At 39.8% G+C, this 12,148-nt stretch overlaps 1 protein-coding gene across 9 annotated transcripts in view; it reads right to left on the bottom strand.

Moving 5' to 3' along the window:
- Positions 1–12,148, bottom strand: part of RBMS3 (RNA binding motif single stranded interacting protein 3) — a 1,316,996-nt gene that overhangs the window by 523,297 nt on the left and 781,551 nt on the right. The window lies entirely within an intron of this gene.

Here is a 12,148-nt window from a genome sequence, read left to right as displayed (position 1 = left end):
GGGCTCGAACCCATGAACTGATCTGAGCTGAAGTCGATGCTTAATCGACTGAGGCTCCCAGGTGCCCCAACATTTTCCTTTCTTTTTCTCACTTAACATTTTAAATTATTAATTTAACTATGTTGTTGCAAGGGACTGTGATTCTTTTGTTTTCACTAGGTTACAGTGTTCCTTTGAATAAATAGGTAATAATTTGTTTATCAGAGGCCCTGTCCATTTTCACTTAGGCTTATCTATACACATCTTTTTATGTTTGCCATTAAAAACACTGCTGTTATTAGTGGTTTCACATCTATTTCCTGGTGCGAACATGCAGCAGTTTTGTGAGGCTCTATGCTCAGGAGGGGGATTGCAGTGACATGCAGAATACATGTTGTTTCCCAAAAGTGTGTATCACCAGAACAGTAGGTTCTTCACAATCCTACCACATTCAATGGTGTAGACTTCTGTAACATTTCCTAAACAAGTGAGAAAATATTATCACTCTTTGTAAGATTTCCAAATTTTACGGGTTACTAAACAATGCATTAATGAAACTTGATGGGCAAGTGTAAATTAGGCAAAATTTCCAGGCATACCTTTTCCACTCTTTGTGAGAATCAACATGCTGTAACTTTACTGAGTCATGAATCAGTTCCAATACATGGTATTATTTTTTAGGAGAGGTAATGTTTCTAATGTTATATCCTATTATGTCCCTATAATTCACCACGCTTTGAAGCAGAATCTCGGAACTGTCTGTATGTATGTGTAACTTTAAATATATACAGGCTAGAATAGCAACTGAAAATAACATGATCTAGGGAGCATCCATGTTTCCAAATACTTGTTCCTTAGAAGGTTCTGTCCACATAAGATTTGGGTCATTCTAAGGCAATTTACATTAGGTCTGGAGAAAATGGTTCTAGCCCAGAAAACGGACTCCATATGAAATAAACTAAATAAATAATTGAAATACCTCAAATAATAAGCATTCAACAGTCAAAATAAAACTGTGTTTCCTGGTGTTGCCATAGAGACAAAATTAAGAGCTGAAGTAAATGTTTCTCTTATTTCAAGTCATTTCTCAAATACTACGTAAGCTATTATAGTTCTGTCTACACAGGAAAGCCCAAACCCAAGTCCTACAAAGTTATTGTATGGCACCGAGTACTCAGGATCAGCCACTTAACTTATTCCAGATTAGGTGAACATCACACGATGTTTCCCCAAGTGTAATGTCTATATAAAAAGTTGAGCCTTCCCGGAGGGAACATATGGGTATTGTGTACGGTTATCTAAACAAGCTTATGTTCTCTCAAGCCACAAGCCTTCTGGGGGATCTGCCACCACAAGAGTCAGAGGACCTGAAGAGCTTTGGGTTTATCCTTCCTTTTCGAAGGATGGAAAATTTGGAGAACATCAACAATGTAGCATGTAAACTGCTGGCAAACCCATCAATTCACTGTAAAACCACAAAATCAACAAAAGCAGTCCGATTTACGGGCTCTTTCATGACCTTCAAGTCACTTCCACTGTCGTATACATCTCTGTATTATACACACACGGGACTACGTTAATGTGGAGCAAAAGACAGCTGAAAGTACTAACAGCATTCCTTCAAAGGTTCAAGCTTAGTTAAAAGGCAAAGAAATTAAACATTATTGATTCCTCTACCCTGACAAAATGCCTAATAAACTGTCAGTTCCTTAAGTTAATAGTATCATATCTGTGTGTATTTCTTTAAGCCCAACTTTTCCACCTCAAAAGATGTTACATGGTTAGATCTCATGCTTTATGACCTTGCTATTCAAAGTGCAGCCTATGGAGCACAGACTCGTCACCTTGGAGTTTCCTAAAAATGCAGAATTTGAAGCCCTACCCCAGAACTACTGATTTAGAATCTACATGTTAGCAAGATCCCCAGGGATCTCCTATGCACATCACTGTCATAAACCCACTGTTTTGAGACCCGCGCCCCCACACACGGCATGCGATTCCATACGTTTTTGTTGAAACTAAGAGCTACAAGAAATTAACTTTGTATTCAGAGTCCAGATAAATCTCAAGTTGATCAAACTCTGCATTTGCCAATGTTAACTAACTTAAAGATAGGTTGGAACTTTATGGGAAGCTCCTGCTTTCCTCTTCTTTCGCAAGACTGTGTACAGCTTTCAGCTGATACGTTCTCGTGGTCTATAGCCAATACATGCAGATGGTGCACGGTATGACAGAATTTAAGTAACAGGCACTTGGGTCTCATCTGGGGAATTCTGTACTATATGCAGGGGAAAGAAAGGCCTGACTTCAAGAATGTGAGAACTCTTCAGAAATTTAACTATACATTTTTCACTTGGCCTAAAATGTACCCATGGCCTTTGGTCAAACAATTTCAGAGGAATCTCGTGGAAATGGGATATGTGTTATCAAGTCTAAATCAACGCCAGTCTTAGGTAAGTAAAGGCTTAGGGACATTGAGCCAAATTTCTCTGGCACCCTATAGTAGTATCAGTAAATACAATGGCAATAAAACAATTAAGCAAACATTCAAACTGCACAGAGAGTTAAAATTACAGTGCAATTGTTACCTAAATCACACATTAAGAAAAAAAGAAAAAAACAAGACCAACCATGTCTATATATAAACAGTGCTTTAATTTGTTATTGTGCTGAGCTCCATGTGTGTGCCTTGCGTCTGACAAGCCGTTCAGCCTCCTGCTTTCTTAAGTAGGTTTTACTGTTAAATTACGGCTAGAATTAACCAACATGCCAGTACACCATGATATTAATCTCCCAAGTATTCAATCACTTAACAATACCATCATTATTCTAGAGAACTCTGCTTATTCACTGTTTGTGCATGTTTTCAGATGTTTCATTAAGAGCAATTTTATTTCAATAGAATTCAAAAACTGTGCAAATGAATGATCTAAAAAAAAAAAAAAGAGAGCCTTAAATATTTAATCTTCCAAAAGGAGGTCAAAAAAAAAAGAGGATAATCAAATAATTACTAGGTTGGTGAAATCAAACAATTATTTAAAATTAAAGTGTTCTGGAGAGTTCATGGAAGGGGCACGGAAAGGAGAATGTGAGATGTGGAGGCTGACCTCTGCTTTTCAAGAGAAATCACCAACTTCCAGGTATGTGTCCCGTCAGCTGCCATAATTCAGCTGTGGTTGCAATAATAGTGTTGTGTCTCCTTCTTATGACATATCTACAGCCCTTAATTGGCATTGGTGTGCAGAAATGAGTATAATCAGTGTATCAGAAATGGCTTTCTCTTCAGACTACTGATTTTTATAGTTCATTAGAAGTATTTCTCAAGAGGCCTTCATATTGAATTTTGACTTCCAGAATGACCACAAAGGAACAGTTACAGGCAGTGAGTGAAGTCCTGTGGTGAAGTCACGCTGATCCCTGAATTATATCCAAAAGTCGTGAGCCCAGTGTTTCCAGGACCTGCTGCTTACACAGCTGTTTAGACGGCCCAGGGCAAACCAGAAAGACCAACTCTTTTTCTCCTAGGCAATTTTGCCATAATATGCGTGGATCCAAATTGGGATGAATTTTAGGAACAAAATAACAAAGCATATATGTAAACTACCCTTCACGTGATTTCAAAATCTGTATGGCTGAAAGAATACTTAAAGAAAGGTTAGAAAGTCAATAACGTGAAAAAAATAAAAAAAAATTAAAAGTCAGTAATATGAGCTAGTTGCTTTGGAAAAATAAGTATTCTGAATAGCAATGACTCTGTCTTTGAAAACACATTTTTTTCAAACTTTACATAAAATATGCCAATGAAAGAGATTTGTCACTATATAGATGTCTGAGCCTATAAATACAAAGTGTATATTTTGAAAGGCCTCCAGGCTCGAGGGGCTCACTAACTATGCAGGAAAAAAAAGATTCAAAGGATATGCACATTCTCCACTATGTTGATCCCAAATCATAAAGCCTTTTAAAAAGATAAATGGAGACCACCTAACAGGCCAGGGATAATAGAAGCCATTTCTCTGGAGGAACAGGTTAATTAATTATTATTAGTTATTTAAGTGCTATAGTGTTCCCATCTCTAAGTATACACTTGCATGTTAGAAACAGTTATTAAAATGTATTGCCAAACTACTAATTGTCAAGCGTCATACCAAGAAGCTGGCATGGTTGTCACCAACAAATCCACTTGCTGACATTTATGTCTTATATTCACGTGACTTCTACTGTGACTTTTCAGAAAGCAGGAAAAAGAAATGGCTGGCTTTGTATTTTCCACTCCCTATCTCTAAAGCCCTTTGTGTGATCTCCATGTATCTTGTAGAGAATGGAAATTATGCTAGATAGGTAAATGAAAGTGTTTATCATCATCATGTTTATCATTTACTATTTATCTGTGCTTTCATAACTATATATCTGGCTTCTTCTATGTTCCAATCATTGTCCTGGAATACAGAAATGAATCAGACTTGAGCTCTATCTCCAAAGTGCTTACCAACTAAAGCAGGATCACAGACACAAAAGTAAATCAGCCCAATGTTGCGTTAGTGGTACACACGTGGTTAAGACTGAAGTGCACGCAATGACATATCGTCATGCAACAGGGCAGGCATGGGTGTTATCTATGCTGGGAGCTAGTAATGGGCTGGGGATGAACGGAGGGAGACAGGTATCACAGGCTTCCCAGAGGAAGTGGCACTTAAGCTCCATCTCAGGGATGTACATATTCATTTTCTACCCAATGAATAACATTCCACTGGTGATGTTCATCAACAGCCTGTGGACCTAGTAGTCATAAAAAACCGGTACTCATTAATGGTGGCCATAGAAGATAGACACACACAAAGAAGTTTCATGACAAAGGTCCTGGCTTTAGATTGCTTCTAGTTCTGTTGAGGGGTGACCATGGCCTCCAACAATTCATTGGACACCCTAGTCAGGATGATTATCTGGTCTTCTTCAAACTCAATTTTGTTATTTTTTTAAATGTTTATTTATTTTTAAGAGAGACAGACAGACAGACAGAGAGCAAGTGGGGAAAGAGTAGACAGGGAGGGAGACACAGAATCCAAAGCAGGCGCCAGGCTCTGAGCTATCAGCACAGAGCCTGATGCGGGGCTCAAACTCACAAACTGCGAGATCATGACCTGAGGCAAATTCAGATGCTTAAACAACTGAACCACCCAGTTGCCCCAACAATTTTGTTATTTTAAAGGAGAGGGTGGAGGTGCTGGGAAGCAGAGGAGAGCGACCTTCAGCCTGAACTCTACTATCTTGAGCAAACTGTTCTTCTGACAGCTTGAACCAAAACAAACATCTTGCAGTTGACCACTCACCCACCTTAGAAGGGGGGTTAAAGACCTGTCCATTGTTTTTCACCCATTCAGGGCCTCACCTCCTGTGTCCCATCCTGACTATAACCATAGACTTACTCAGTTTTCCTCATCTTTCTTTATATCTTTATATGTTAGAAATTCTTAGAGCCCAGGGGAATGATCAGGCTGATTTCCTCCTCAATTGTGGTCCATTTTCACACAAGTTATTTAAGGGCTGTAAGTGTCCAAGAAGCAATAAGATCACTATAGACTTTTGAGGGTCTCAAAGACCTCAATTACGCATTATGTAGAAAACGTTTCACTGGTCAATGAGGGGACCTGGCTGGCTGTCAATTCTGCAATGTACTTTCCCATGTGGAATGTAAGGTGGGGCAGCATCTTGTCCCTTAAGAATACTTACAGCAACAGAACACTCTGTTTACTTTGCTTGCCTAACTTCCACAAGATGGCATAATGCAGCGTGCAAATAAAATAACATTTTGGGTGATACGGAATAAAAGAGGATGAAGTACATCGAGTCTTCAATGCCAAGCAGAGAATTTCTAGGTAATGAGGGTGTCCACTTCCACTCACGTGACCCTGGACTAACACTAAGTGTCCCAGCTCTTGTGACCTGGAGGGGGAGTTTCTGTAATTCAAAAATATAATTCAGAAATTCACTCTGTCAGCGAGGCCCTTCTCTGAGGTTCCCCACGCCCGCCACTCCAGCTTAAGTGAACTCTCAGAATACTCTGTGCTTTTCCTCCATAGTTTCTAGTAGCTTCGTGTCCCCTCCTTCATTAGACTTAAAGATTCACAGGGACATCATCATATCTATACTGGTGTCCTTGATATCTCAACACCTAACACAGCACCAGTCACATAATAAGCACTTGCTAAAAATTTCTCGAGTCTATATCTAAAAATCTGTCGCTATCGGGAAAAAAAAAGGTTAACTTTGAAATTGCAATCTTAGTTGTCTGAAGTCATTTTGTGTTTCTATGCAAAAGCAATAATCAAAGAGCTCTCGTTGGTAAATCCATCCTTCTAGCTTATGGATTTATCATCCTCAACAACCCAACTGTGGTAGCAATCTATGATTATACATTTTGGCACAGCATCAAAAAGTAGCTTTACTGATACTGCTAAATTAAGAGAAACAGGGATGAAGTAGGTGCTATATCCATCCCAAGTGCTGGGTGACATTGGGAAAAGCAGAAAAGTGGCATTATCCCAGAAATAACATTTAAGAAGCAGCCGAGAAAAGTGAGATGTAGCAGATCTACAGCTAAAGACAGGCATCTACCAATAATTGCGTCTAGACTGCCCAGAAAGCTTAATGAATGGGCAACAGAAGTAAATGAGAATAGGATATACCACCCAATTAGGAGGTGATACATGATCCTGTATGAGCACAAAAGTAACCAGAGATTTATCAGTAAGTATTTGGAATTAACAAGATTAAATGAATAAATAGCATAGTTTGAAGACAACTTCTCCCAAAAGGAGGCACACAATCTAAAGTTGATGTGAACACCACTGAGACAGGATCTGTAGAGAAATGGGATTTAACTGAACAAATGAAGCTGTAATTCAGAAATAAGATTAACAGTGGTAATTAGGACAGAATCTTCCTGGAGTGTAATTCTTTATATTTTATCATGCACTTTAATCATCCAGTCTCATAATATATTATCACTCCGTTTTCAAGAGAAAGAAATAGATACTTCGAAATTTAATTTGCCCAAAATTCACAAGGCTAATACGTGGCAGATCTGAAATCAAAAGCCTAGACTCCCTTTTATATTGAAGCTTCCTGTTGTCACAACTCCAAATATTAAGGATTCTCAAATATTTCACAGCATAGAGCAACACTTCCTACTTCTATATACATTATCTCAAAAGCTCCTCCTGCACAACGTTGCAATAGGACCGAGGTGTATGCTTTCCAAATCCTTGTGTATCAAAGCTTGTTTCTGCAACTGTAATAGCTTCTTAACACTTTGAAACTGCGTGAAACTAGGGATGTCATTTTGTTGTTGTTGTCATTGGTGTTCCTGTCTGCATCATAAGCATGTCCTGGAGAGAGGGGCTATGGCATGGGAAGGTTGCTGAAGATCTGGAAAGGTAAAGCCGAATGAGGCTTTGGATTTCAGGAAGGAAGATGAGAAGACAGAGAAAGGAATGGATGTGATGGCCAAGCATCCCTCTCTGAAAGCAGAGACAGCTTTCAGAGGGTTGGGGAATCCCTACAAACATCAAGCATAATATACAATGAAAGGGTTCTATAAAGGAGTGGAGGGCACCTGTTGGGATGAGCACCGGGTATTGTATGGAAACCAATTTGACAATAAATTATATTTAATATAAAAAAAAAAAATAAAGGAGCCCTCGGATGATTCTCAGTTAAAACAAGAAGTCCATGAAAGGAAGAAGAGAGAACTGGATGTTACAGAGAAACAACAGCAATACAATGAGAACATCAAGATAGGACATCTGCGGGAAACTTCAGGAGTCCCATTGGAGATGATCGATAGGAAGCACCATTTCTGGACTATTTTGCATTGGGGTTCTCGGTTAGGGAAAATCAACTTTGGACTGGAGAAGTTGGATTGAACTGATGGCGAGATCATAAAAGAAACATGAGACTACTGAGGATAAGTCCTCTCCCAGATGAATTAAGCGATAACAGGGAGAATAAAACAGAATGACCACTGCTAAGAGAGTTATTTAAAATGGAGCTATGAGGACATTGAGGAGGTGGGACTGAGGCACATCGTCTGTCTCAAATTCTTGGAATTTTTGCTGCTCTCAGCTAAAAGCCAAAGCATCTGCTATTAGGACATACACGGACTTTCTTCCTGACATTAGCCCTAGCAACCAATTACATACAGACCAGTGTAACTGTAGCCATACCAGCACCAATCACCTTTTCTTCAAGCAATTTATGCGAATCCCCTCCTTCCTCTACAAAAATTCTAACCTTCTGTCTCTCTCTGGAGCACTTTTTTTTTTAGGTTAGTCAAATCTATGTCTCCAGGATTGCAATCCCTAGAATCCCAAATAAATGCACATATTTTATTTCACAGCTTGCAGTTTTGTGTTTCACTGGTTGACAGGTCCATTCAGGGAGCAGGTGTTAGGAAACTAAGGTGGGCCAGGTGCTCTCAGAGGTCAACCAATATAAATGAGTTAACTCCTGGGAATCACACACTGTTTCTGTAAGTCCTTACAAAGTATATGTCTCTAACCCTGATCTCCCCTTCCAGCACTATGCCCAGTTCACCAACTGTCTCCCACGTGGTGAGTAGAAACAATTAAAACTTTCTATTTGCATTTAGTTTGAGTTAAAAATATAAAAGGAATTAAGCATCACTAACTACAGTAAGCATCACCAAACATTTACTATGTAGACGGATACCCAGCTCCTCTCTCAGTTCTTATGTAAGTTATTCAAGTGTCACCTAGGGCAGTGGTACCTCAGAGTGGGCTCCATAGATCAGCAGTGGCAGAATTCAGGGGCCCATTAAAGCTGCAATTCATGGGAGTCTTGGGTGGCTTAATCCGGCTCTTGATTTCAGCTCAGGTCATGATCTCACAGTTCGTGAGATCAAGTCCCACATTAAGCTCTGTGCTGACAGGGTGGAGCCTGCTTAGGTATTCTCTCCCTTTCTCTCTCTCTCTCTCTTTCAAAATAAATAAATAAACATGAAAAAATTTAATGCAATTCATATCAGGGAGCTCAATCAGTTAACTTGATTTTTTGAACTCACAGTTCGTGGGATCAAGCCCTGCTAACAGCACAGATTCTCTCTCTACCTCTCTCTGTCCCTCCCCCTCAAAACAAAGAAACGTCTTTTAAATTCAATTCATATTAAATTTGTGAGGCAATTTCTCCTACCCCAGACTTTCTGAATCAGAATCTGGGGAAGGGGCAGGAAAAAAAATGGGACATAACAATCTTTTTAAGAAATTCTCCAGGTGATTATTAAACACACAAAGAAGCATTTACTTAAGGTATGTGAAGTCTCCTGTGGGGATATATCATTTATATTTCATTTTATTCTGATTCATATTAGGGAATCGTTTTAATCTGGGTTCAGTATATGCAGAAATACAGATATACAAATACATGAACACACACCTGCGATAAACCTTTCAGGAAATAAAATGGTTACTATGTGTAAAACACTCTGATACGTTGTATTCTATTCTGTTCTATTCTATTCTATTCTATTCTATTCTATTCTATTCTAATTGTTACCCATCTGACTGATCTCGGAATCCCTTGATTGTAACTAGCACATTGGAAAATACTATTCTATTGTGTATACTAAGAAAAGACTTTGGGACAGTGGACAGACTTCTACCAATAGTGTACTGATTTTATTTGGCCGGGAGAAAAGACCCAAGGGCACTGACAATTACCTTGTCGCATTTGCGAGGCTGTTATCCTAAAGAAGAATTAGTTTTGTGCTGTATGGCAAATGTATTTTGATCTGTTATAAGAAGACACCTCATAAACAATGAGGGTTGATCAACAGTGACATGATATATATCATGAGGCAGTGAGTTCATCTCATTAGAAATGCTCAAGCTAAGCTATGGACCACTTGGCAGTTGGGTTTCAGATGGAACTCAAGCTTTAGAAAATCCTTTTCACTTAAACGTGTTTTAGTGCCCACTTGAACCCTGTGATTCCATGGTTCTTTCAATTCTGGATTCTTGCTTTGCATGAACACATTTCTGATCTAAATTTTTTCTACCGCACTTACTCAAAGGGCCAGCATGACAGAAATGAAATGCACCTAAGGCAGACATGTCTGAAGTTAGAAACGGTACACTTCGCAGTTAGCACACTGCTGTGATTATTCCCTTCCCTTTGGCTCCCCTCTCACCTCTACAGTCGTCATGGCCTGGATGGTTGCTCTAATCACTTTTTATTCCCAGCACCTATCCCAGCAGCTTAAACATACCTGGCAATCAGCAGAAACTTGATGAATTAGTTAAAGACTGAATGAATGAACATCTCTCATGATGATAAGCGCTGTGCCCAGGAAGCAGAGGACAGTTTATAAGAATATAATTTGCCTTTATGGCATCCTAAACAGATAGGTAAAAAACAATGCTAGTCCTTACTTTTTTTTTTAGGTGAACGTTACATGTTCATGTAATTGTTCAGCTGGTAGTAGGACAAAAAGAGAATACAAATCAAGTCTTCAAATGCTAAACGAGCTCTGCCTGATGGCACTCCTGATGAGAAGTATTCTCATGGCTAATAGTATTGCATGATATGGTATGTAATTAAACCATAAAAGCATGTGGGGAGGGACGGCGGTGAAGTTTAAGCCAAACAACCCAACTTTGTCAATTTACTTATTAAAGATAATGAAGAAAAGATGATGGGGGTTTATCAACGGACTTTGGGAAATGGCCGGCATATAACAGGCTGTGAATAACTCATTGGTCTGTGGGAACAAATGACTTGTGAGCTCCACCTACACATCCCGGCAATCTCCACCACCCTGTGTGCCTGGTCGTGAATCCATTCGATTTATATGGCAAATACAGAGTGGTAAATAAGATACAGTCTTTGCATGAAAGGAGCTTACAGTCTAGTTGGAGGGGAGGGCAATAATTTAAATATGTAATTGTAGAGGTGCCTGGGTGGCTTAGTAGGTTAAGCGTCCAGCTCTTGGTTTCAGCTCAGGTCATGATCTCAGGGTTTCATGGGTTCAGGCCCGCATCAGGCTCTGTGCTGGTAGCACAGACCTTGCTCGGGATTCTCTCTCTCCCCCTCTCTGTGCCCCTCCCACAGTCATGATGTCTCTGACTCTCTCAAAATAAATAAGCAAGCTTTAGAGGTACCTGGGTGGCTCAGTCAATTAAGCAACCAACTTCAGCTCAGGTCATGATCTCACAGTTCGTGACTTTGAGCCTTGCATCAGGCGCTATGCTGACAGCTCAGAGCCTGGAGCCTGATTCAGATTCTGTGTCTTCCTCTCTCTCTGCCTCTCTCTCTCTTTCTCTCAAAAATAAATAAAAACATTAAAAAATTAAAAATAAATAAACTCAAAAAATTTTTTAAAGATTTAATTGTAATACAATATGGGTTAATTAGTTAAGGACTAAGTATAGGATCCTATCCAAAAATGCAGAAAGCCATCTTGTCTAATCTGAGAGGAATCAGGAAGGTCTTTTTAGGCAAACTGTGATGTAGACTGGTACCTGAACTGGTGGGTAGAGCTCACCTAGGTAGGAGGGTGAGGGGGTAGGGAGAGTATTCCAGGCAGAAGTAGCAGCAGATATAAAAGTCTGGAGGCAAAAGATGCCGTGGCAATTATAGTGAGGTAAGTTTATTAATGTTAAAATAGGGAGTGCACGGCGACAGGTGCTAAGAGTAAGGCTGAAGAAGAAAATGGAGAATCTAGTTGATGCTGAGTGGCCTTTAAGACACACAAGGACAGTAGGACTACTTGAAGGGCTCTTGGCTTACAGGTGACATTATCTGGGTCACATGACGTGAAGCTAATAGTAACTGCAATGTGGAGTACAGACTAAAGGGTCTTTGTTAAAGGCACAGGGAACAATCAAGAGGTCTATTCAGTAAGAGACAGCAGGACCCTGGTTGAAGACAGTAGTAGGGAGGATGAAGGACAGAGGATGGACAAACTGAGGAGAAATGCAGGAGGTAGACATGACAGGGCTTGGCAACTGACTGGATGTGGAGGTGGAAAAAGATGAGGAGTTAAGCATGTCTCCCTCTGGTTTGAGTGAGTCGATCTACCTCTATGCCAACATACACCGTATGCTGCACCCACGAGTGAACCTGGGCTGCAGTGCGGCCTTACGGGTGCCCT

This window comes from Acinonyx jubatus, chromosome C2 (assembly GCF_027475565.1).
Source record: "Acinonyx jubatus isolate Ajub_Pintada_27869175 chromosome C2, VMU_Ajub_asm_v1.0, whole genome shotgun sequence".
NCBI classification, from domain to species: Eukaryota; Metazoa; Chordata; class Mammalia; order Carnivora; family Felidae; genus Acinonyx; species Acinonyx jubatus.
Note: the sequence above shows the minus strand (reverse complement) of the source record. Positions and strands in the feature narration are given on the sequence as shown.